Consider the following 26956-nt stretch of genomic DNA (forward strand, 5'->3'; position numbering starts at 1 on the left):
TTTGCAGTGCAGCTGTTTTTTGCTTCTCAATTCAAGAAAAGCTGGGTTTCTTACTCATGAGACATATTTAATAAATGACAAAAAAAGAGATCAGAGATTTCCATATTGAGTGTTAAGTCACATGATAATGTTCTCCATCCCAACCTTGCCTAAATACAAGTAGTTTGCTATTGAGTCACTATCTACTGAAAAAGGTATGGCAGTCAGGAGCTTGCTGCTGCCACTATTTGAGCTATGTGGCTCCGTCCTCTTCTGGGGTCACATGGGACCCCATACTGCTTCTACTTTGCAGCCATCTTTGGCGTCAAGATGATCCTTGGGAGAGGCTACTTGAATAATCAGACTTCTCTCAACTCCCAGGGAGCTAAATCTGCCTCAGTATGTACTTCTTCTTCTAGCTCTAGTCTCTGTTCTTTCTCAGCTCTGTGCCTGCTCCCTTTTAAAAGCCAAGTCTAAGGGTGCAATTCAGAGTCATATTACCCAAATCCCATGACACAGTAAATTATCCTCAAATGCAATCACTCCGTCACTATGGATGTGATATCAATGAGCCAAGCAAGTGTTCACTCTTCACATCTCACCAAGAAAATATCATCAAAATAGAATTGTGACATCGGTAACAATATTACACCTTGTGTAAGGAGGGCCCTTCTGGTGTGGAAGGTCCATGACATCTGTAGAACCTCTCACCCTGGCACTGGAATATATTGTTACCTAACTGCCCCTCCAATGTGTGAATGCCATGCCACTCTACAAGGTTTTTCTTCCACTTGCATCTCCACAGCTTGTTTCCTGGAGTCCCCTTACTCTACTCCCATGTCCTCTCTGTTTTTAAATGTCCCACTATGCTTCCTGGTGATAGCATCACCCTGCAGGTTCATGCACAACACTGGGAAATGTGATTGAAAGATTCACAGTTGGCCCCAAACATTGCAGGAAATAAAATCTTGAGAATATTCTCTAAATTGGGACTATCCCATAAAATACAGAATATGATCTTCACATGTATCCATAATCCAAATTCTAGATTTCCTTGTGAGCTTCCAAGCTAAAAAATTAGCTCTCCCACTCTTTCTGACCCACTACCCCTCCTGAAAATCATGAGTCAGTGAAGGTCCCCCAGCTAAATTAGCAATTGATGAAATGATGTAAGTGAGGAACAGATAGGCTTAATGTCCAAATCTCAGGGGGCATTCCTATCTCAGATGGAAGTATCTTCATGTGAACCTCCTATTGGTGGAATTTTGTGGGAGATATTCTTGAGCAGGTGAAATTTCTACCTATGGGCACAGGTCCCTTTCCTATACCAGTCAGTGACTCTTTATCCCCGTTACCATTCCAGCAATGAGTAAAATGCATAGAAATGACTTTAACATCCACCCACCTTTCCTCACCATTTAGAGGACTCTAAAAAACGAATAAAATGTAGATTAGCATAGTGAATATTCCAAGGAATGGTAAAGCTAGGAATACAGTCATCTCCATGACTTCCTCTTTATTCCCATTTGAAGCATTCTCATTTCAAGGGGATAGTAGTTAGAATATAAGTTTGGTAAGGAGACTTCTCACATGCTTCATTATAAGCTCTGTAAATGTCCTCAGTAAATTTGGAGTTTTTCAACAGGCATTCAACTAATTATTCAGAGTTAAATAAATGTGACCTTCTCTGCTATAAACATCCAGAATCCTACTGTTCAGACATCCCATAGAAGATTTTCAATGTTGTTTTTGGTATAAGACGTCACAGTAGGGATGTGTGTCCACATGCTTAACTGCACAATTCCCCAGAATCATTCTGATTGTAAGTGGGGTCAAATGATGAGGTTCAGTCTGACCACAAAGGAGCATGATCAGAGCATCTGACACTCGTGAGCAAAGTAGACCTTGGGTATAGGTAGACTAGGTATATGTTTATCTATGTTATATAGTGTTTAAAACAGAGTTCACTCACATGGAGATGTGAGTACAGTCCAGGTGAGAGGTGAGAGGTGAGAATGGCAGCTGTCTGAGTAGTGAGAAGATGATGGATGTTCAAGATATTGTGGAACTAAAATCTATAAGATTCAACATTTGATTGGATATGAGTGGTGAGAGAGGGAAGATTTAAGAATGACTTCAACAAGGCAAATCTGGGCGATTTGAGGCATGGTAGTACCATTAAAAGAAATAGAGACTTTTTTAAAAGAGGGGAAAGTTTTGGGGAAAGATAACAAACTCTGTTTGTGACATGCCCCATTTGGGATGCCTGCGTTACATCCAGTAGGCAGGGGCTGGTGCATGACAGGAGATCACAGGAGAGACCAAAGAGGATCTGGGAGTTACAATGTTTAGTCATAGTTGAACCTAAGACTAGAGGATCATGGAGCTGGAAGTGTCCTTATTGGACAATAATGTCTAATCCCTTCATTTTACAGATGAAGAAACTGAGGCAAAGGGAGGTTAGTGGCATAACCAAGGTCATACAGGGAGCAAAGTAGTAGATTAGGGATTTGAATTCTTATCTTCTGACTCCAAATCTAGCTGTCTTTCCACTGTACCACTCTAAGTCCCTTGCAGTTTTTCCTCACAAACCAATATTCGTTTTCGTTGTTTTCATTACATAAGCAGACCAGGACTTAGTATCTTATAATTTATTATTGGAGTGTGTCAGAGGACAGCTGGTCAACATAATCACTGAGTGACCTAAACACAATCCTTTTTTTGTATATACTTTGGACTGGCTAGCACATTCATGAGGACATACCAAACCTTTATGGGTGAAAAAAATACATTGCAGGGGAGTACTATTAAAAATCAAGGGTTTTCTATACTTCATGACCATCGGTCATAGTTTAAGGATGCTTAAACTCTTAACCCTTAAACGTCTCCTTAGCTGCTAAATTACTAATTCCATTTAAACAAATAGTAGACACCTGGGCTCTTTACACTGGTGACTAAATCAGGATTTTTTTTTTTTATGCTTGAGGCCCATTTGCTTTTGCCTTCCCTTTTCCCTGCAGAGTCATCAAGGGAACCCTTCTAAACAAAAACCCATGGAAAATGTGAGCCAGACTGATGAGAGCTCAGAGAGAAAAGACAGCACTGCTGGCCCAGAGCACAATGTGAGAAGTGATTCTCCTATCCATTCCCACTATGGAGATATCGCTAAATTATGTGCCCGAAAGACTATCGTTCTCAGAACCAGTAAAGACCTGGGTTTGAATCCTGCTTCTGTTACTTATTACCTGAGTGACTTTAGACAAGTTACTGGCTTCTCAGCCTCAGTTAATTCTCCTATAAAACTGGAATGATTGTAATACCTGTAGTATTGACTTCACAGGATTATCCTGAAGATTAGATTTAATGATATATGTAAAAGCTTTGTAAATGTCAGCTCTGATTATGGAGTAAGGAACAGGGTGGACCAGATGAAGAAACTGAATAGCTTTTCATTTACAATGAAAAGTTCGTTAGAGATCTACTTTGTTTATGTTTATGCATTCCTGTCCTACTAAAAATAGAGAAGAATATAAAAGATGTGTTCCTAAAAAGGAGTACCAAAAAAAAGCAAATCTTAAATGGGTTAGGAAAGGAAAAATATTCAAAGAAATTGCTGATTATTTAAAGAAATTATTTAAATAAATCTTTTTATAAATAGGAGAATGCTCACAGAAAGTGGGTTATTTTTCTTTAATCATCTGCTTAATACATTTCTATTCAAAATCCCTGGATTTGGAATCAGAAGACTTGGATTTGAGTCTGTCATTTCTGTCACTGTGACCTTGACAGTCACTTCACTTGTCTTAGTTTCCTCATCTGTAAAATGAAGGTGTTATGTGTACACACTACCTCCAATGACAATTTTGAGGAAAGCTCTTTGTAAACTCTCAAGCGCTATTGAAATGTGAGCTAGTATTATCATTCAAAATTAGTGTTGAAATATCGTCATTGTTATTGAGTTGTTCAATCCCATCCAACTCTTTGTGACCCCATGGACCATAGCAAGCCAGCTTCTTTTATCCTTTACTCTCTCCTGAACTCTGTCCAAGCTCATGTTCATTGCTTCCATGACACTATCCATCTCATCTCTGCTATCCCCTTCTCCTTTTACCTTCAAACTTTCCCAACACAAGGGTCTTTTCCAATGAATCCTGTCTTCTCATCATGTGTAAAGTATTTAAGCTTCAGCTTCAGTATTTGACCTTCCACTGGGGAGTCTCAATTAATTTCTTTAAATATTGATTGGATTGATCTCCACTCTCAAAAGTCTTCTCTATCACCTCAGTTCAGAAACATTGATTCTGCAGCACTCAGCTTGCCTATTAGCCCAAGCCCCACAGTCATACATTGCTACTGGGAAAAATACAGCTTCAACTATATGGACTTTTGTTGGCAAGATGACGTCTCTGCTTTTTAGTACACTGTCCAGATTTGGCTGTAGCTTTCCTTCCAAGGAGCAAGTATCTTTTAATTTCATGGCTGCAGTTGCCATCTGCAGTGATCTTTGAGCCCAAGAATACAAGTCTGACATTGCTTCTATTTCTTTTCCCTCTATTTGCCAAGAAGTAATGGGACCAGAATCTTAGTTTCTTTGATATTAAGCTACAAGGCAGCTTTTACACTCTCCTCTTTTACCCTCATCAAGAAGTTTCTTAATTCCTCTTCACTTTCTGCCATCAGAGTGATATCATCTGCATATCTGAGATTGTTGATATTTCTACTTTGGCTTTTGATTCATCCAGCCTGGCATTTCACATGATGTACTCTGCATATAAGTTAAATAAGGGGATAACATACAGCCTTGTCATGCTCCTTCTCTAATCTTAAACCAACCAGTTGTTCCATGGTGAGTTCTAACTTTTGCTTCTTGACCCACATACAGGCTCCTCAAGAGATAAGAAAGATGATCCAGTACTCCCGTCTCTTTGAGGACTTGTTACATTTTGTTGTAATCCACACGTTCAAAGTCTTTACTGTAATAATGAAGCAGAAGTAGATTTTTTTTTTGGAACTCCCTTGCTTTCTCCATTATCCAGTGAATGTTGGCAATTTTGTCTTTAGTTCTTCTGCCTCTTTGAAAACCAGTCTGCTCTTCTGATAATTCTCAATTCATATATTGATTGCTGAAGCCCAGCTTACAGGATCTTAAGCCTAACTTTTCTTGCATGTGAAATGAGTGCAATTGTTCAGCAATTTGAACATTCCTTGTCATTGCCTTTCTTTAGAAGTGGGATGTAAACTGATCTTTTCCAATCCAGTGGCCACTACTGCACTTTCCAAATTTGCTGGCATATTGAGTGCAACACTTTAACAGCATCATCTTTTAGGGGTTTTAGTAGCTCAGCTGGAATTCCATCACCTCCACTAACCTTATTGTTAGCAATGCTTCCTAAGACCCACTTGACTTCATTCTCCAGGATGTCTGGCTCTAGGCCAGTAAACATATATTAAGATCTTTCTTATATAGTTCTTTGTATATTCTTGCCACCCCTTCTTAATCTCTTCTACTTCTGCTAAGTGCCTAACATTTTTGTCTCTTATCATCCCATTTTTGCATGAAATATTCTTTTGATATCTCTAATTTTCTTGAAGAGATTCCTTGCCTTTTCCATTCTACTGTTTTCTTCCATTTCTTTGCATTGCTTATTTAAGAAAACCTTCTTATCTTCCCTTGCTATTCTCTGGAATTCTGCATTCAGTTGGGTCTATCTTTACCTTTCTCCTTTCACTTTCTCTTTTCTTCTTTCCTCAGTTATTTGTAAAGCCTCATTTGTACTGTTGGAATCTTTTTCTTAGGAATGTTTTTTGTTGCTGTCTCATTTACAATATTGCAAGCTTCTATCCATGGTTCTTCAGGTGCGCTATCTACCAGATCTAATCCCTTAAATCACTTCTACTTCATATTCATAAGGGATGTTACTTATGTCATATCTATACAGTCCGATGGTTTTCCCTGCTTTCTTTAATTTAAGACTGAATTTCACAATAAGAAGCTCATGATCTGAGCTACTATCAGTTCCAGGTCTTGTTTTAACTGATTATATAGATTCTCCATCTTTGGCCACAAAGTATATAATTAATCTCATTTTGACATTGACCATCTTGTGTCGTCCAGGTGTAGAATTGTTTTGGAGGTTGTTGAAAAGAGGTACTTGCTATGACCAACAAGTTATCTTGACAAAACTCTATTAGTCTCTTCCCTGCTTCATTTTGTACTCCAAGGCTAAACTTGCCCATTATTCCAATTATCTTTTGATTTCCTATTTTAGCATTCCAATCCCCCATGATGAGTGTGACATTCTTTTTTGGTGTTATTGCTAGACTTTGAAGGTCTTCATAGAACTGATCAATTTTGGCCTCTTTGGCTTCAGTGTTTGGAACATAGACTTGTATCACCATGATTTTGAATGGTTTGCCTTGGATTTGAACAAATATCATTCTGTCATTTTTTTGAGATTATCCCTCAGTACTGCTTTTTTCACTCTTTTAGTGACTATTGGAATAATCCATTTCTTATAAGGCATTCTTGCCCACAGTAGTATATGTAATGATAACCTGAATTAAATTCACCCATTCACTACATTTGAGTTTACTGACAACCAAGAAGTCCACGGTTAATCTTTCCATCTCCTGTTTGACTATGTCCAGCTTACCTTGGTTCATAGATCGTACATTCCAGGTTCCTACATATTGATCTTTACAGCACTTGACTTTTCTTTCATCACCAGACACATCACAACTGAGCTTCCTTTCAGCTTTGGCCCAGCTACTTCATTAATACTGGAGCTACCTATAGTTTTCCTAGTTTCGGTGAACTATATGCAAGCCTCTCTGCTATGACAAGGCAATCAGGTATCACAGGACTGGAGAAGAGCAAACACTGTCTGCCTTTTTTTTTTAATGAAGAGAAGAGAGTCTGCAAACTCTAGGCCAATAAGCTTGACTTCAATTCCCAAGGAAATTCCAGAAAAGATCATTAAAGAGATGGTTGGTGAATATCTAGGAAGGAAGTGGTCATTACAAAGAGTCATCTTGGCTTCATCAAGAACAGATCATGCTAGATGAATTTCATTTCCTTTCTTTTCTTTTCTTTTCTTTTTTTTGGACAGGATTATTAAACTAGTAGGTGAGAGGAATGTTGTAGATATCTCTTAACTACACTTTGTTTGTATGAGGGGTTATGTTTGTTTGTTTTTGAGACTATAGGTCTATCTTGACCAGGCTGGAAGTACAGGGGCTACTAATGGGCTTGTTCACACTATTGATCAGCACAGAAACTTTTCCCTAGTATATTTGCATAACCCACCCATCCCCCATTGGTGAAAAGAATGATTACTTGTATTCCACATCCCTCTGTTAGGGTGGAATTGTCATGAGAGCTTGAGAAAAGATAGATCTTTTTCTTCTTTACTGCTTTGAGAGAGTACACACATGATTCCAAATCCTTTTTGGAGAGAAATCCAGAGTAAAAAAGAAAAACTTAGGAAATTAGACCTAGAGAGAAAATCTGCCACTGTTTCCCACCCCCAACATGTCCCTGATTTCCAGCTTGTGTCTCTAGGGACTTCAGGGAATTTCCCATTGGGTGAGATTAAGGATTCTCTCTCAGGAAAGTTAAAATATCTTACTCCCAGTGGAAGACCTAGTTCATTCTGTGTATTTTCTATTAGACTATCTTCTGTATAACTTCTCTGATTCCTTTTGGATATCTCCTTGGACAAATGGATTTATTTACTATTCACTATTTGTGATGGTCTTTTGTGCAACTAGCATTGGTGGGCAAGACCCAACCCTTTGGATATAAGCTGTACCCTATTTTCTTTAAGATGTAGTGACCAGTGAAGCAGCTTGGATCTCTAAACTAATAGATTTTAGGAGGGTAGACAGATATAATTCTAGCCCGGTATTCTCTCTCTATGCAGACCAGGGTTACTAGCCTTGTTGCCCCAACTTCTTTCTCACCCCCCCAGGCAAGAATCAAAGTCTCTTATGATGGGGGGGGAAGATTGAGATTTCAGAGATATCTATTCACACCTCCCCTTGAAACACATTTAGACCAAACTCAGGTGAACATACGTGACCTACATGGAGAACACACACCCTGTATCAGGAAAAACCTCCTAGCAATTGGAGCCGTCCAAAAGGAGAATAAGAGCTAACATTCCTCATTAGAGCTCTTCAATCAGATTCTGGACGATCGCTTGTTAGTGTTATAGTGGGAATTCCTCGGGTGCATGGGTGCATGGGTCGCACCGAATGGCCGCGGAGGTCCCTTCCACTTTTCAAGTTCTGTGGTTCTGTGACGATGGACTGCCTCAGGAAGCATTATTTCTTCCCTCATTAGAAGTCTTTTTATGGAGACTAGCTAGCCACTTGTTAGGGATATTTTACAAGGAATCAAATATAGGTTAAACCCTTAGACACTGAGGTTAAGTGTTAGGGACAGGGACTGAGCCTGTGATTTCGTGGGTATAGGGAACATCCATGGGAAGAAATTCCTTCTACCAATGCAAGTCAATATCTTCTTTACAACTGATAGAGTGGTGCAGTAGATAGAGCATTGGCCTTGAAATCAAGAGGACCTGAGTTCAAATCCAGCCGCAGACCAAACACTTGACACTTACTAGCTACATGACTCTGGGCAAGTCACTTAACCCCAATTGCCTAAAAAACAAAACAAAACAAAAAAACCTCATAGAGTTGCTTAGAGAACTTGCCCAGGTTACACAGCAAGTGTATGTAAGATGTGGGATTTGAGCCCAAGGTTTTCTGACTTCTGGCTATCTCTTTATCTACAACACCAAGGTACCTCTCAGTATTCTCTGTTAAGTTACATAATTGCAGTTGATGATGTAGAGAACATTATAGAATATTCCAGAGTGTTTTAGAATAGTAGTGAACACTATTTAGATATACTGGGGCCCTCTTTGTAAGGAGATAAAGATTTTCTTGGATTCCTTGAGATAGTTTCCCTTTGTGCCTTTCATATTAGAAGAATAAAGTGATCTAATATTGTTCATCTTCTGAAGGTTCAAGTTTCTTTGCATCTCCAGTCCCATAACTAGGAAAGATGAGGGCTACCTAACACCTGCTAGGATGAGTTACATATATCTTCATTTGTGAAAAAAGTTCTCCCAGCACAGAAATGAACAATTGACTTTCCCTATTATGAATGTTTTCTATGCCCAGAAACCCCACAAATTTCCAAAACAGCTTTTTGTTTGCCTAACCTACCAAGCACCATAATGTAGCTAACATTCTATGTGCTGTGGATATTCAGCTGAGATAGAAATCAATAACCAGGGTTCCTGCACAATTTCTTGTCAGTTCTACTGTCTCCTCCTCCCTGGCTATGAGCTGAGTTCTGTAGACATCACTGAGTGAATACTGAATTGATTCAAGTAGGTCACCAAGACGACTGAAATAAATAACCAGACCATGTCCAGTTTGCATTCAATCAATACAGACTGGCTATTTTGGTCATTTTAACAACTTTGATCCCAATTACTCAGCAATCCATTAAGTCAAAATCCACCATGTACCACATACAAACATCTAACCTATAAGGACATACTTGTTTTATTCTCCCTCACCCCACCAGCTAGCTATTTGGGCAAGTTTGACAATGACGAGGAACATGCCCTGGTTCTTTCAGGCTGTGTGCCTTTATTCATTCTGTTTCTTACCCTTGGAATGTCATCTTTTATACTTCCCTCTACTCCCTTCATCCCCTCCCACTGAAAGTTTACCTATCCTTTAAAGGCCAATTTCAAATGCTACTTCCTCCATAAAGAATTCTCCAATTCTCTCATTAGTAATGCTTTTACTCCAGATGAAATGCATAGCATTTCATTTGCATCTCTCATGTATTTATAGTATTTTATTATCAACATTTTTAATTATGTCATGTCTTCTAACTAGAATGTAAACTCCATGAATATAAGAATAGAATCTCATCTAAATTTTTATATCTCCCCCAACATCTAGCACAATGGTCTTCCCAACTATAGGCACTTAATACATGTTTATTGACTTAAATCATAGAGTCATTGATTTAGAGCTAGAAGAAACCACAGAAACCATCTAGCCCAACTCTCATTTTACAGAGGAGGATACTGACATGGGCCATAAACAGATGACTCCAGAACCATCCCTGTAAATGAACTGAATTGTCTAAGACCTCCCAAGAACCTCCTTCTCTTCCCCTACCCTTACTTCCCCCTGGCTAATATTGCACATTGAAAATGCAGTCAGCCACATCCTAAAGCGAATCAGAAGCAGCCAGGCCATTATGTTAGGTATCAGCAGCCTAATGGATTTGCATGAATTTATCCAAATTCTGTGAAGTGTCTTCAAGGGAAACTTTCTTTTGAACATGTTTTCTCCATTTCTCATCCTGGTGGGAATTGATAGCATCAACTTCCTGCAACTACTCTGAGAAGAATCACTTCCTTTCACAGATAGATGGTTTTTTTCTCTTTCTCATGCTGTGCAATAGTGAAAATGGTGTCAACACATTACTAGGCCCTGGACTTGAAATTGTCCTTGCTTTTCTTTGGTCTTCCTCCTCTGCTCAGAGTCCACTGAAGTCTGTTTTGTGACCCTTTTTTTGTTTATGTAATAGATACTTCAGTCCTCAGTCATGGTTCAGTTTTTCCTAGGGAAAAAAAATGCTACCATCTCCAGGACTCATGAGAAAAATTAAGAGCACAAACCAATTAGCACTCGTCATAGAGAAACATTGAAGAGTCCAAGTCATCAGCAAGGGATTATGCCTGGGGAAAAGTCAGTCAAGCAAAATATGTATACTAATAGAATTAAAGAGAAAGAAAGAGAGACATGATAACCAGTATCCTAAGGAAATAAAAAGAAAGACTGATAATGGGATAGGAGCACAGAGGTGAAAGATTTAGCCCCTGTGAAAGAAAACTAAATAGAAGTAATGGGATAAAAAGCACAAGAAGGAAATTAGTGATTGCCACAAGTCAAAGCATCATCATTTCTTAATTCTCTGGGAGCACTGTCATTATCTTCCTGGTATTTTCAGTGGCCTTGTGAGTGAAGGACATTAGGGGTCACAGGGAGGATAACAGTAGAGAAAGGGCACGTTCAAATATGGAGGTCATTTCTAGGCTTGGAGCGTTTTTTTTTAACTTGTAAATTAGTTTCATAAAAGGTTTAAAGGCCTGAGTAAATAACATTCACATTTCTTTTTAAACATTTTAAAATTTTGATTTATATTTTGTTTTAACACAAGATAAATATCAACAAAAAATACAGACAAAACCCCCAACAAAGTCTATTCTGTAAAACTGGCAACAAAAAATTTCTTTAAAGCACGTTGCTTTCCACTTTGGTAGTTTACCATTGGCTAAGTAGAAAAGAAGATGTATGTTTTAACTTTAATAAGTCAAGTCAAAAAGCATTTATTAGGTGCTTACTCTGTGTTAGGCACAGTGCTAAGTCCTGGGCATACAAAAGAAACACAAAAACACAGTTCCTCCTCCTAAGGAGCTCACATTTCTAATGGGAGAGACAACATGCAAACAACTACGAACAAATAAGATATTTCCAGGATATATTGGATAAGGATCACAGAAGGAAGATGCTAAGATAAAGAAGACCAGGAATGGCTTCTTACAGAAGGTGGCACAGTGGATAGATTACCAGGCCTGGAGTCAGAGGTCCTCATTGTCCTGAGTTCAAATCTGGACGCTTTCTGTGTGACCCTGGGCAAATCACTTCTCCCTGTTTGCGTCAGTTTCTTTATCTGTCAAATAAGTTGGAGAATGAAATGGCAAGCCACTCCAACATATTTGCCAAGAAAACCCCAAACAGGATCCTGAAAAGTCAGAAACAAGTAAAAATAACAACTGAGAGAATCCAGGAAAACCAGGTGGTAGATAATAATTTCAGTACCAACACTGTGCACCCAACATCGTTGTCACACTTTCCACAGAATTGCCTACTAGGGGTAATGCAAGGAATATTGTCTGTTAAAATAGTCATTCAAAAGTTATTTCTATACAACTTGTGGGCATAGCTACTACATAAGCAATCATGGGGACCTAGAAGCTGAAAGTGTCTTATGCCTGTTCCCATCTCTGTGCCTTTAAAGCTTGATTTTATCTGAAATGCCTTCCCCTCTGACTACTGAAATGCTACTCAAACCTTAACACCCTGCCCAACCCTAACCCACAAAGCCTTCCATTAATGCTATAGCATTAAGTGAACTCCCTCTCCAAAAACTTCTCGGTGCTTACTTACAGATTTCTTCAGTTAAAGTTGTCATCTGCTACTACAGCTTCTTCCTCAGAGGGAGCATATTATTACTCTTTTGTGAGACTGGCCCAAGTCAAACTGCCTCAGGGTGACTAATCAACACATTTTTAGCTCTTTTATTAGAAAGGGCCATGTCATCTTCCATATCACACATACACACACACCCCATTCATTCAAAAATCATAAATTCAGAGGGGCAGATGGTGGCGCAGTGGATAGAGCACTGGCCCTGGAGTCAGGAGGACCTGAGTTCAAATCTGGTCTCAGACTAGATACTTGACACTTACTTGCTGTGTGACCCTGGGCAAGTCACTTAACCCCAATTGCCTTGCAAAAAAAAAATTATGAATTCAGTTTAAAAGACCTTATGTATTCAGTCCTTCCTAATCAGAAGGAACTCAGTCCTATGGGTCACAACTCCTGCTAAATCTTTCTGAGGCTGTGGATAATCACATATACCACTTTTCATTGCCCTTTCATCATGCTCCCAGCCATGCAAATTGCCTTAAAATTTCTATGTGCTTTTAGTAGCCCTAGAGAGAAAGGGTCAGTGATAGTAACACTTACCTTGAATTATAGCTATTATGGCAAAAAATCTTTGTCACCCTTATACATGTTATAGTGAAATCTCAGAGTACCTAGTGAATGGTCATATAAAGGGTGCAATTTTCATACCTTTCTTAACATATACAAATTCTTTCTATATAAAACAACCTCTAGGCTAATAGCAAGTTTTATTGTCTCTGAGTAGCAAGCAGTCCATTTTGGCTGAAAAGGAGGGATTATCACTCAAAAGAGTATCACCTCAGTGGTCTAATTACATACCTTATTAAAAATTCCCTCTGCTACACATCTCCAAGCTGGTCACTCAGTTTCTACTTAAAGACCTTCAGTATATGGGGGGGAGGGGTGGTGGGGAGAGACTAAAATGGAACCAATATCCAGTGCCATATACTGATAACTCATTTATGTTTGTTGGATTGAATTTGAAGAGTTCTAAGGGAATATTCAATTATATCAGCCTTACTTTACATCTTTTACATCCCTTTAATTATGCTTAGCTATGAATAACATGAATGCTGATGTAAGGTACATGTGTTGCCCATGTAAGATGTGTACATCAGCATGGGCTGTCTATGTACAGCCCGTGGTGAGGCACTAATAGTTGTCTCTAGAATCTTGCCCACCGTTCTTCAAAGGAGACTTTGATTCCTGCCTGAAGAGAGGCAGAAGAAGTAGCCACAAGATTGATACCTGTGTTCTCTTCTGAGAGCAGAAATTCTGAACTAAAATTATATCTATCTGCTCACTTATATCTATCTGTTTATCCATATCTCTCTGCTAATCTAGGGGAATGACTTTTTTAGATTCAAAAGCAACAAAGCTGCTAGTTTCCCTAATCTCTCCCTCCTCATCTCCATCTCCAGGTTTCTCTGGGTTCCATCAAGTCCCACTTAAAATTTCACCTTCTTTAAGAAGCTTTTCCTGATCCGCCTTACTGCTAATGCCTTCCTTCTATTAATTGTCTCCAATTTATCCTGTATACATCATGTTTGTACATAATTGTTTACATGTAGCCTCTGATGCTAGATTGTGAGTTCCTTGAGAGGACTTTTTTTTTTAAGTTGTCCTTTGTATCACCAGTGTTTAGCACAGTGCCTGGCACACAGCAGTCAATAAATGCTTATTAACTGACTGACTGACTGCCTGACTGGTCACTATCCCTTAGAGGGAAGGAGTAATCCCAAGCTTACAACCATAAGCTTGATTTCTTCCAACCAAATGCTAATTACACAAAAGACCATCACAAATAGTGCATAATAAGTAAACCCATTTATCCAAGAAAATAGTGAACAGAAAGATGAGAAGTTTTACAGATTAGACTGTGACAGAAAATAAACAACATGAATGAGCTTTCCCACTGGGAGCTCAACCAAGAGAGAAACCCTAATCTTAGCCAGGAGAAAATTCCCTGAAATTTCTTGGGAGGCAAGCTGGAAATCAGGAATGTATTGAGGCACCAGCTCCTCTATATGTCTGCCACTTTCCAAAGTCTTTTTTTTTCTCTCCCATGGGTCCTTCCATGAAAAAAGTCTAGAATCCCATATGTCTCTCTTGAAAAAGAAATGAAGAATGTGTGTTTCTACTATGCAATGCTTTCTCACCAACTCTGCCCTTCAATGCAGGCATACAATATTGAGTCATCATTACCTTGACCAGTTAGTATCCAAGCCTAAATATCAGCTTGAAACCCTGATTATGTGTGTGTATCTGTGTATAGATACATATACACACATGTATATATACATATATGTGTGTATATTCATATATACACATATACATATATACATATTTTGATATATATGTGTGTGTATATATATGTATAAAGAAGTATATTGTCACCTCTGAATGCCTCCCTTCAGGAATGGAACAACACTGGAAATCCTAACCATGAGATGGTGGAGAAGCTTTCCTATAAATTTTAGCTGTAAGTTCACCATTTTGTGAGGAAGAAATAATATCCTGATCATCACACCTAGTATTACCTCATAGAATGGCAAGAAGTAATAGAGAAAAAAAATCAGGTTATAAAAAACTTAGTGAAAGACCCAACTAAGTAAAATTCCCAGGGTAGTTAAGGGTGAAACTGAGAAAAGGACAACAAATAGATTAAAAAACTGAAAAGATCTGCCATCAGAGAAATGTATAGCTAGAAAAGGTGGGCCTGTCATGTGATAGAAGTACAGGATAAAACAAAGAAAAGACCAAATATCAAGAGATCTACAGAAAGACAAAGTAAATGTAGCAAGTAGTACATTGTTTGGCTATTTGGGAAGAGCCAATGATGAGAGAGCATGGACTGGTTACTGAATGAGAGTAGCTACATCCATAAAATCAAAATCCATCACAGTATTCAAATAAGCTCCATAAAGTTTCAGAGGAAGAAATCGTTAACATTTCCAGGCATTATCTATCAAGGTATCCTTCCTGTTTCCCCCAAAAGTTCCTGGATTCCACTAAGTTGGACTTAGCTTTCTTTTGTTATTTCTACTTTGCCAGTATTGGGTCAAAAAATAGAAACCATGTTTGCCATGACTGTGCTCAAAATTTTGCACAGACACACGAACTGAGTTCATCTACCCTAGAGGTATAGATGCTAAGTACTCGTTCTTGGTTCTTTTACTCTCTCCATTAGAAAATAGCTACAAAGGCAGGTTTTCCCACAACCCTACCATGGTACTAAATATACTCAGAATGTTTCAAACTCCACTTAAATCTTATTCCCTTGCCTAAGGATTTCAGAAAACAGAAAAGTACCAGTAAGTAGTGTTTCAAAGTCAAAAAGATCAGACTACTTTCCCCCCACAAACCCCAGGGAAATATGACTGCAAACAACTCATTAGGAAGGCTGAAGCAAAGCCATCTTGAGAGGAATCCAAAATACCAAATCATTATTTGAAATTTGCCCTTCTATGCTTTTTTTCTCTGGCATTATGAAAGTTTGAAGAAAAGAAAAAGGATTTACATGTAAAAGAAGCATGCTAGGTCCTAAGCTCAAATTTAGCACACCCTCAGAAATTTCCCTTAGAAAGAGGTAAGTAGGATCTACCTGATTCTTCACCATAAGAATATCTATCACTGAGCTGGTTGCCAAGATGATACGTTTTAAATGAAATCCAGTTATTTTTTCCTGGTCCAAAATGTCTCTAATTGCACCCTGGAAATGTTGACATCAGCTGTCTTATGAGTCCCGAAGGAAAAAAAAAGTAACCCAATTAATTGTCATTGACTATGCTGTCATATCTCCAGCTCACCAGCGCCAGGCTTGTTGCCATAGTTACCTTATGAGGTACAGCAACAACTGCCACTCTCAAAATTAAAGTGTCACGGAACAGAAAATACCTGCATGTCATTTTTCAAACCATCCCCCACAACAGGCTGCTTATTAGAAAAGAATACTGTATTCCTTCTGGCTAAGCCAACAAAGACTTACGAAATCTAGTCAGGGAGATAAGAACTTGCATCTGTTTTCCCTCTTTTAGAGGACGGTCCCTTGCTGATTACATAACAGCTACTCTTCAGCCTCTGCCTCTCCGAGGGTAAGAGGGTATGTCACAGCTATGGGTCAATCTGGTCAATTAAGCTGAGGCAACAAAATGGCAGCCATAGCCACTAGCTGACAATAGAGTCAGACAAATGGAATGGTTGGCTGAACCACAAAGGTTATGCAGGACCAAAATCGGAGGATGATACCCCCCCCAAAGAAAACTATGACATGTGTGAAGCTGTCGGCTGAGTCCAGCTGAAAGAAACCAATGATCTTCTAAACCTCTTCTTGTCCTCAATGGGGCCTCCAATTCCTCTTTCCCTCTCTGACATTCTAGTACATTGCCTCTGTTCCAACCTCAGTTTTCTCTTGACTCTTATCTATCGTTGAACAGTTTAACCTCATCTTAGTCTCATCTCTTCTCTTTCCTATCACCATTCACACATTGCTCATCTCCAGCCCAGAATCATTCCCACCCTCTGCCTTCTCTGCCCATACTCCTAAACCATTGAACGCTAGTAAAGGAAGTCACAACATCGTGGGTCAATGACAGATCTGTCTTACCTTATCTCATTTTTGCATAATAACACAATTCCTCTTCCTTGATTGACTCCCAATCACACTCCTTTCAGTCTGTCTTAAAGTCCCCAGGACATCCTCTGCACCTTCTTCTCAACAGGTGTCTTTTCAACATACTGTTTTGAGAAAAAATAGAGACCATGTTCCATCCCATTCTATAATTTAAGCCCTCTTTGTCTTTACTCATCCTCTCCTTTACTTTTTTTCACTAAGAAAGAAGTGGCTCAAATCCTTACCAAGACCAAATCCCACTACCTATGGACTTGGTCTCATCCCCTGCCAGCTCCTTCAAGAGCTTGTCCCATCATTCAGTCAATTGTCATTCTCTTTCCCTCTGTCTTTCTCTCTCTCTTTCTCTTTTTCTCTCAGCTTCTATTTCTCTGTACCTTTGTCTCTCTCCTTCTGCATCTCTGTCTCTGTCTCCCCCATTTACTAACTTTTTGACTCTGCCATTACTTCAAGAAATTGTCCTATATCTCTTAATCCTTTAACTTGTTGTTGTTCAGTCATTTCAGCTGGGTCCAACTTTTTGTGACCCCATTTGGGGTTTTCTTGGAAAAGATACTGGAGTGGTTTGACATTTCTTTCTCCAGCTCATTTGACAGATGAGAAAACTGAGTCAAACAGGGTTAAATGACTTGCCCAGGGGCACACAGCTAATGAGTATCTGAGGCCAGCTTTGAACTCAGGAAGATGAGTCTTACTGCCTCCAGTCCTAGCACTCTACTCTAGTTTGCCCTAACCCTTTAATTGCCAAACTACTAAAAAGAACTGTTTATAATAGCTGTTTCTATTTCTTCAACTACATATTTACTTCTCTATCCCTTGAATTCTGGCTTCTAACCCTAGGTAGAATAAATGTGCTGTGTTATAAGAGAAGTACAGGGTGTCCCAAAAGTCTTAGTGCAGTTTGAGTTTATTAAAGCTGTATGTAATATTACAGGACTTCAGAGGAGGGGGTTCCTTTAAGAGACCTGTGCTTTTTTTTTTACAGATATTTTGTGAGTTTCATGAGCTTAACATTTACTAGCTGTGTGCAAGTCACTTAATCTCCATTTGCCTCTGTTTTCTCATCTGTAAAATGGGGATAATAATAGCATCTACCTCCCATGGTATGTTTTGAAGCTACTATTGTTACTATGCCACTTGCTTTGAGCTAATTCCACCTCATGGCATGACGTTTAAGATTAAATATACTGGTAGGGGCACAGGAGTTCAGCCTAATTTTCTGTTGAAGGTTGGTTAGGACAGGGTTAGGGAGAAGAACATCTGTAGAGATGTTTCTCATTTTCTCTCTCTCTCTCTCTCTCTCTCTCTCTCTCTCTCTCTCTCTCTCTCTCTCTCTCTCTCTCTCTCTCTCTCTCTCTCTTTCTCTCTCTCTCTCTCTCTCGTCCCGCCCAGCACTGATCCTCATGTCTGTGTATGTTTGTGTGTTTATACAAGCAAGAACAAAGAACACACATGTATGCACTGCACAAACCCATACCCAAAAAGAATCCATATTATTATAAAATACTGAGGTCACTTTGCCAGTCTTATCCAATGCTGTGATAAGTCCATCCGGGATCATTTCAATAATCATGTGCCATTTAGACCCATCATTACAGTTCCAGTATATCTTTTATGAGCACTCTAGCAAGAAGCCTTCTAACAGGAGAAATCACCTCTGGCTATTTTGTCTAGAGATTTCATGAAGCATTGACATTAGGGTTGGGCCTTGAGGACCAGGCAGAGTTTTGACAAGTAGAGGTAATACAGAAAGCATTCCAAGTAAAGGAAATTATATGAGAAAAGGCACAGAGATTTTTTTAAAGTGCCAAACATGTTTGGTGAACCCTGAGTAGTCCAATGTGACTGAATCATGTCCACAAGCACTAGGAAATGAGGCTGCAGTGGCTGACTGGGGCCAGGTCTTTGGAGTCTTAGAATGTCAGGGAAGAGCTCTTGCTGTTAGTCAGCAATGATGGGGAGTCACTGACAATTTTTAATTAGGAATGTGATCTGACTCAGCATCATCAGTTGGGGAGATAATGTTGTGGAATGGGAGATGAGATAGAATATCAAAGACACATGAGCAAGCAGGAGCGAGTATCAACACCTACTTCAAAATGAGACAAGCCAGAAGCCAGAAACGCTGTGGGGAGGAGGCAGGGATTCATGATGGCTGCAGTCATACCATTAATAATCAGCTATTCAGTCATCTTGCACATTACTCTCTGGACATAGAAAATGAGACAGATTGCCAGGCAAAAACACATCCCTCTAAGGGGCTTCCTCTTAATGAGTTGGGGCCTGGCCTCTCTTACAATCAGAAAGGTTGTCTGACTGGTGTTCAAGAAAAGGAGACAACAAGAGTGTTAGGAGTTTCAGCAAGATGAATCTGCCTTACTCTTGCACCAATGGAATCACAGTCCATTCCCTAACTCTATCCCTAATTGGGCCTAGCAGTAGATGAAGAATGCCTGACATTCAGACTATGATAGACAACAAAAGAGACATCCTATAGAGTCCATCCATCAATATCTCAGATGGATGCTGGAAAATAAATAATAAATTGAACAGAAGAAAAGGTGACTGGAATGCTTTCAGGGAACCTGCAAAATCCTTTGAATGGTCTCAAGCTTGTCCCTGAAAGAAATACCTATCTCCTTCAGCCTTATAGCCTTCTAGTGCGAGTCATGAAATGCTACAGTCTCTGAAGAAATGAAATCAAAACCATCAAGGAGACAGTAGAGAGATTGACAGTGAATGTGAGCCAGCTGTAGCATATCACAAACCAGCTGACACAGTGTGAAGGTTATGCCATCAGCCAATGTATGAGCAGAACAAAGATGGGAGCATCACAAGGGGAGAGTGAGGGGCAATTCATGCTCCTCCATTATCCTCTCAATGCCAAAAGAAATGGAAAAGCATTCTCAACACATTGAGTGAACCCCTAGCGGTGAATGTATGGCTTCACATGGACAAGGAATTTGCCAAGGATAAACCAGAGTAAGGGAATTAATTTAGGAAGTTTTGGAGATAGTACAGGAGAGGTGAAAAGTGGTACTTGGTGACTACGACATTTCTGGCAACTTCTGAAAAAGTTGTTTCAGCCTGCTGATAAAGGCAGAAGTCATATTTCAAGAGGTTAATGTCTTTGGGACAAGTACATGGTGAAGAAGTGGTGGTGGGGTGGGGAATACATCTGAATGTGAAGGGAAGGAAGGATTTATGATAGTATCTTCAGGGAGTAACAAAATCAAGGCAAAGGTATTCTTAGAGAAGAAGCCAGAGCACATATATATATTAAGAAGGGACAACAGAGAAGTAAAGATTGGAAAAAACTAACTAAGATGTTAGAAGGATTGAATCAAGAAAATAGGCTGACCTTGCAGAGAAGAGAAACCTTATACTCTGAGACAAAAAGGATAAAGAAGATTGATGAAGATAGATATTTGAAGCTGGAGGAGAAGGAAGTTAAAAGAGTTAATGTCAGATAGACTTAATATTCTCAATAAAATAAAAGACAAAGCTACTGCAGAGAATGAAGGGGTTGCAGGGAAGTTTGAAGGCTGGAGGAGTGAAGGAAAGGTTTGAAACACTCCCTTTGGGGAACAGGAAAAGGACCCAAACAATAAGACTGCTTCTAGCTCCAAAGCACTTGTATTTGGAGATTGATTGTACTGTTGAAGAGAATACTTTTTGCGTGTTTTTTTATTTGACTGACAAGCCATGTTAAGCACTCTCTGACTGCTGCTTTTTTCCCCTCTGTAAGTCACTACATAGTATTGCTGCTGTTTGTGTATATTTTTTGTGTATTTGCTAATTTTTATTAACTTCTAGTTCTTTTCATTAAATTTGACTTTCTTTTCTGTAATTCAGGTTTTCTCACTTTTTTCTACCTTTTAAAAGTTAATTACAGGTGTCTTATCTTTTTGATATGCATAATTGTTTATGGTGAAGTATATACATGTGTATGTTTGAATTTTTCTTTTCCCCCACAATAAGCAGTTTGTTAGAAATGTTGGTTTTAATTCAACTATTGTGAAGATCTGAACAGTAGAGAGGAGCAATTAATTATATTGGAATAACTGGCCAAGAGAATCTCCTAAAGCAGATGTAGATTTAAAAAAAAATTCATTCATATCCTCAGATCAGTTTTGTTAGAGGCTTAGGGGAAAAGTTCTGATTAAAAAATGTTAAAGATTAGGCTTTTTCTCCCTATCCTTTCACCCCAATTCCCAAAGAATTTAGAAAAAAAATCAGGCATTTTGTTCAAAAATTGTTCTTGTATTAGTTTTTTTGGGGGAAAAAAGGCATTGTCATACAGTATTTGTAACTAAAAACAAATCATTTGTTTAAAAAGGCAGTCTAGGGGGTAAAAGATGTTTTTGGTCTTTTATAATTGTCACTAAAAATATCTGACAAACTAAAAAAAAAATGGCGGGATTTGTGGGATTTGTCCAAACTGAGGATTGTTAGGACAGGCAAAAAATGTGAGGGTCCTATTGGGAGCATAATGGAAATGCATGACCTTGGGGTCCAAGTTGGGTAGTGAGACAAGTGATGTTAAAAATAATAATAATAATAATAATAATAATAATAATAATAATAATAAAATTAAATTTAAAAATAACGGACTAAGGCAGAATCAAAGGATTAATGTTCATGATGGGGACAACAACAGATTTGGTATGAATGAGAAAAAGAAAAAAGTAGAAAAAGAGGCCATGGATGCAAGAGGTAGTGTGGGCAATGTAGGATAACGAATAAGAACTAGCCTTAAAATCATAATTCAAGTCTGGCCTCTAACACACTCTGGCTTTGTGACCTTTGGCCTCACAGTGTCTCCAGGCTACTCTGTAAGAGTAGCAAAGCAACTACCCACCTACATTGGTAGAGGGTGTTCCAACATTCTAGGTTCCTATACCGATGAAATTTCAGGTCTTGCCTAAATATATGGATATATGTAGGTATATAAAAGGTTACATATATCAGACACATAAAGACATATATTCTCTTGGATAGCCACTCACCTCAGGAAAAATAACCATTTCTGTCAAATGAGTCAAGAAGTACTAACTTCCTTGATTCAATTTACTTGGAAACCTATTTCAGAGGTGAGTGGGGAGAGGGAAGACATTTTTGATGCTATTCTAGGCATTTAGCATCTGTCAACCTGGAGAAAATAAAAACAGCATTTATATCCCATTTTAAGGTTTACAAAGCACTTTGCATATGTTATCTCATTTAGCCCTCACAATAACCCTGGAAAATGACTATTATTGTTATTTTCAATTTACAGATGAGCAAACTACAGCAGTCAAGTTAAGTGACTTTCCAGAGCCACATAACTAGTAAGTATCTGAAGCAGGATTTGTGCTTAGGTCTTTCTGACTCTAGGTCCTACATTCTACTCAATTCACCCCCTACTTGCCTTAGAAAATAATGCTTAAGCTAAATACATATCATTCATTAACTACTGTCTATTTAACTTACTCAACTATATCACTTTAATGATCAAAAAGAAAAAATTCCCAGAAGTGCTTAGAAGAAAAATTCAAATCATCCTACAAACAGTTTGGTTGAGTATTACCAACAATTCACATTTTTTTTCAACCTCTATAATCCAAATTTTGGAAATATCTAGATTCCTTGACTGAGCATTGGTAATATAAAGACATAAACAGGTCAATGTAAATAAAGTATTCTGGGCCATTGTGGTTGATTTTTAGTCAGAGGACCTGGATCTACCTTTGCAATCTTAAACAATCTATTTTCTTTCTATGACTCTCAGTTTCCATACCTGCAAATGAGAGGATTGGTTGAGGTGATTCTTAAGGTCTGTTCCAGCTCTGATTCCTGTGATCTTATGTTTAGCAATGTCATGCAGTGCTCCACAGGGACCCAAGAACTTTGGACTATCAGCCTAATGTTTGCCCAATTCACATTAATTGGATTGAATTAAATTATAGTCCTTCTGATTAACTATTCCTGTCCAAACCCTGAGGAGGAAGGTTGAGTCTGTTTTGTCCCTTTGAGAGATGGAGAATTTAAGACCTAGGGCTATTTAGCAAAGAATCCAAGGTTACCCAGTAGGTCAAGTGGCAAAGATGGTATCAGACCTCCAGCTTCCTGACTGCCTAACCCCAAAGTCAGCCTGTGACCTTCCCCTTAGTTGGAGATGAAATCAAAGCTAAGGAGGGCAAAGGAAGCTCTAATTTAATTGCTAGAGAACATGGCTTGCCCAGGCTGGTCATGGTTGATTAACTCTTATTTAGGTTTCCCATATAAAAAATTAATGAGTGGACTCACCTTTGAATCCCCAAAGCATTTGTTAAAAACCAAAAAAGATATATGTATGAATAAGCTCACATTAAAAGAAGGACTTGGTGTTGGAAAGATATTGGTACAACAGAAATGAGCTTAGAGTAAAATAAAGAGTATACCACTTACACGGCATTGGAAGAATATACTCATATAGCATCAGAGAGTGGGTGTTCTCCTACAGTCTTTAGATGAGGATTCCTACGTGGCTGTTCCAACCCACAGAGTCCCTTATCTTTGGAGACTAGATCAACTTCACATCCGTCCAAACTCAAGGCCTAATACCAAATCCAATTCCCTATCCTAGATGGCCTGGTGGGTAGAATGCTGGGCCAGGATGCAAGAAGACTTGAATTCTAATCCTACCTCAGACCCTTCTTGGCTGTGTGACCTTGGGCAAGTCATTTAACTGCTGTTTGTCTCAGTTTCCTTATCTGTAAAATGGAGATGATACTAGCACCTACCTCCCAGGGTTGTCTTGAGGCTCAGGTTTGGAAAATTTGTAAAGTGTTTAGCACAGTGCCTGGCACATAGTAAGCACTATGTAAATGTCAGCTATCATCCAGTACTTAGCACACAGTAGGTGCTTAATAAATGTTTATTAAATTAAACATGAATTATATCAGAGAAGTCAAACTTCATGCTGGCTAAATTCTCCATTGGGTGAGAACCAGATTAAAATATAATTGGGAACTGTTTAACAAAATAAATAAAAATGCAATACAATATAGATAACATTAATTTGTGATTTTCTAAGGTATTATGCAGCCTGCAAGTATCCCTTTTCCACTGAGTTTGACAGCATTGTACTACCAGGCTGCCTCTCAGAATCAATCTTCCAGATCAGTGGATCTGATCACATTCCAGGGCTCCAGAAAGAGGACATCTTATCAAAACCATCAACAAACAAGTGCTCACTACCCTTGGGAATGCCTTGTGACACAGCCTCCATATAGCTCTTTGTGGACCCCCAAGCATGAGAGGAAATGCAAAAGGAGTCATGGTGAAGCTTATGCTCTGGCCTCAGGCAAGTGCCCAAAGCAAGGGATCATACCTGAGACTGGGACACGGTGAACCAAAGTGACTAACTAAACTGTGTAAATGAAAAGAATCAGGGATTTTGTGAGATACTAGGGATACAATAGCAACAATGCTTGTTGACTGAATGACAAAAAAGGAACAGTTTTTGCCCTCATGGAGTTTCTATTCTATCATCTATCAAAAACATTCCTTTCAAAGAAGGGAGTTGCCCAAAAACACCTGGCACTTGGGGTTGGAGGCCCATGACAATCTCTACTGGGATAACATGATGGCCAAGGTATCACAAATCATTGTCCAAAAACATAGCCAAAAAGATATCATTCCAGTCAAGGGTTAAAATGGTGCTTTCCTCTCTTATCCAAATAGGGAAAACAAAAATATGAAGGCATCTATCTAAGGGTCTATGTGTGTATAGAGTCATTGGTTTAGAACTGGAAGGAAGGAACATTAAATTGTCTGCCCCAATGGCTCATTTTAGAAATGAAAAAACAGAGAGGGAAAATGATTTGCCCGAGGTCACAGAAATAGTTAATATCAGAGAGAAAACAAACCCAGTACTACTGCTCTTGTTATTAAACCACACCCCCTACTGTACATACATACATACATACATATGTAGGTAGATGAATAGATGACAGGAGATAGGTAATGGATAGAAATAGAACAATGAGATAGATACATACATACATAGATGGATACATAGACATAAATACAAGATAGGTAGATACATTGATGGATACAGAGAGAGAGAGAGAGAGAGAGAGAGAGATTAGATAGATAGATAGATAGATAGATAGATAGATAGATAGATAATGGATAGAGATAGGCTGACAGATAATTGATAGATAATGGAGAAAGAGAGGCGGGGGAGGAAGGGAGGGAGGGAGAAAGAATATATCATGTTTGAGATTCAGCAGTTCTAGTCTCTGTTTGTTTATTTGGTTAGTTGTTTGGGTTTTTTTTTTCTTCCATGACATTTTAATCCTTCTCAGCTGCCTGGGATCCCCTGAAAGTTTCTCAGCTACATTTCCCTAGTGTCCCTATGTCAGAGGAAATAACCAGAAGGGAAATAAGAAAGCTATTACTTCATGCAGTGTCACTGAAAGGGAAGACAGAGAAATCCCATTCTCAGGCTAGGCAAAGGCTCCATTTGCAGAGAGGAAAATTACCAGAAGTCTTTCTAAAGTGACTAATAGGGTCCAGGAAGTGAGCGTCCTGCTTTCTCAGCATCTGAAACTGCACAGGTTGGATTGCAAGGCTCTAGTGAGATAATGGAGGCAAACTTTAAAGTTCCATATAAATGCCAGTTCTCATTATCATTATTATCATTATTGTTGTGATTATTATTATTAATCGGTCTCCAATCCCCAGGTCTCCCATGTATGGTGGTAACTTCTTTCCCATGCCTTCTCCTGAAGTCTTACTAAGCTCAAGTAATATTTTATAGGGCAAGATCCGAGTGTGCTGGTAAATGTTTGACAACTAGACTCCCAAAAAAAATGTATGCAGAACACACTTGTAAATTTAATCTGCATTATTAATACTTTCCTAAACCTGGGCAATCAACAAAACAATAAATCAAGCTCTGATTTGCGGCAATAGCTAATTTCTGAGGTATAAAGTGCTCACACTGAAAAATTTAACAAAGGACTTTTTCAAGCCTGGGAGAGCTGTAAATAATATTCCTTAGTTCTACTAGGACTTTAAAGATTTCAAAGCACTTTTATGGGTATTGTCTCAGTGGATGGACACAACACCTCCATGAAGTAGGTAGCACAAATATCATTATACTCATTTGTTCAGATGAGGCCAGTGGGGTTAAATAACATGGCCAAGGTGATACCACTAGTAGGAGACAGGGCTGAAAAGAAAACCCAGACTTTGCCATTTCTACTTCGGTGCTCCTTCCACCATAGCGAAGGACTGTTTTTGACTAAAAGGACAGAAACCGAGTAGATGAAAGCACCATCAATGCCCCTTATTGCCACATAACAACACAGCTACCATCCTGGCTTCAGAAATCTAATCTTTTCAGTTTTACAAATGTAGAAATTACAACACCAAGAAACTAGTTATATGTCCAAAGTGACATAACGAGCCAATGTTGGAGGTAGGACTGGTCTTTGGGTCTGTCTCCTGACTCCCAATCCAGGGGCATTACAAGCTTCCACACCACCATGCATTAGGTGGTTCCAAAGTGCATTGGGCACACCTAACAAGGTTTTAGGGCCTGCAGGAAGTAATTTCTCAGGTCTCCCAGGCAACTCTTTAAGAAAATAAACATCAGAGAAGGTGCCAATCTGGACTGGAAGAGGAAGCACCTCACCAGAAGCTATCTATACCTATGAAATCACAGGTTGGATCCAAAACCAAAATAAAACAGAAAGACAACAAGTGGGATGAAATGGATTTACAAGTGAATTTTTCCAGGACTTCAAAAAAATAGTCTATATATTAAATAGATTTTCTAAATACAAATACAGGTAGACAATTCTTTGTATAGGGCAAATATGGCCTTGATTGCCAAACCTAGACAAAAATGAGGCTGAAGGGAAAATTTTAGGGTGATATCATTAATGAATTAATTATGGTAGTGATTTAATGCATTTTTTAAAAAATCTATCAGCAAATACACATTCTAAAAAGTCTGGATTTCTGAAACTCTTTAGCTCCCAATAGGGGCCATTTTATCACCAGACTATTCACATAGTTCTACTA

At 38.8% G+C, this 26956-nt stretch overlaps 1 long non-coding RNA gene across 1 annotated transcript in view; it reads left to right on the plus strand.

Annotated features, from left to right (window-relative positions):
- The window catches only part of LOC144454812 (uncharacterized), a 39735-nt gene extending 14665 nt beyond the window's left edge, over positions 1-25070 (plus strand). Inside the window, exons 2-3 of the long non-coding RNA XR_013483366.1 lie at positions 22176-22227; positions 23955-25070. This is a non-coding gene — a long non-coding RNA (uncharacterized LOC144454812). The remainder of the gene's footprint in view (positions 1-22175; positions 22228-23954) is intronic.
- Positions 25071-26956: the final 1886 nt, after the last annotated feature.

The sequence above is a fragment of the Phascolarctos cinereus genome, unplaced genomic scaffold, assembly GCF_003287225.1.
Source record: "Phascolarctos cinereus isolate Bilbo 61053 unplaced genomic scaffold, phaCin_HiC Scaffold_7;HRSCAF=346, whole genome shotgun sequence".
NCBI classification, from domain to species: domain Eukaryota; kingdom Metazoa; phylum Chordata; class Mammalia; order Diprotodontia; family Phascolarctidae; genus Phascolarctos; species Phascolarctos cinereus.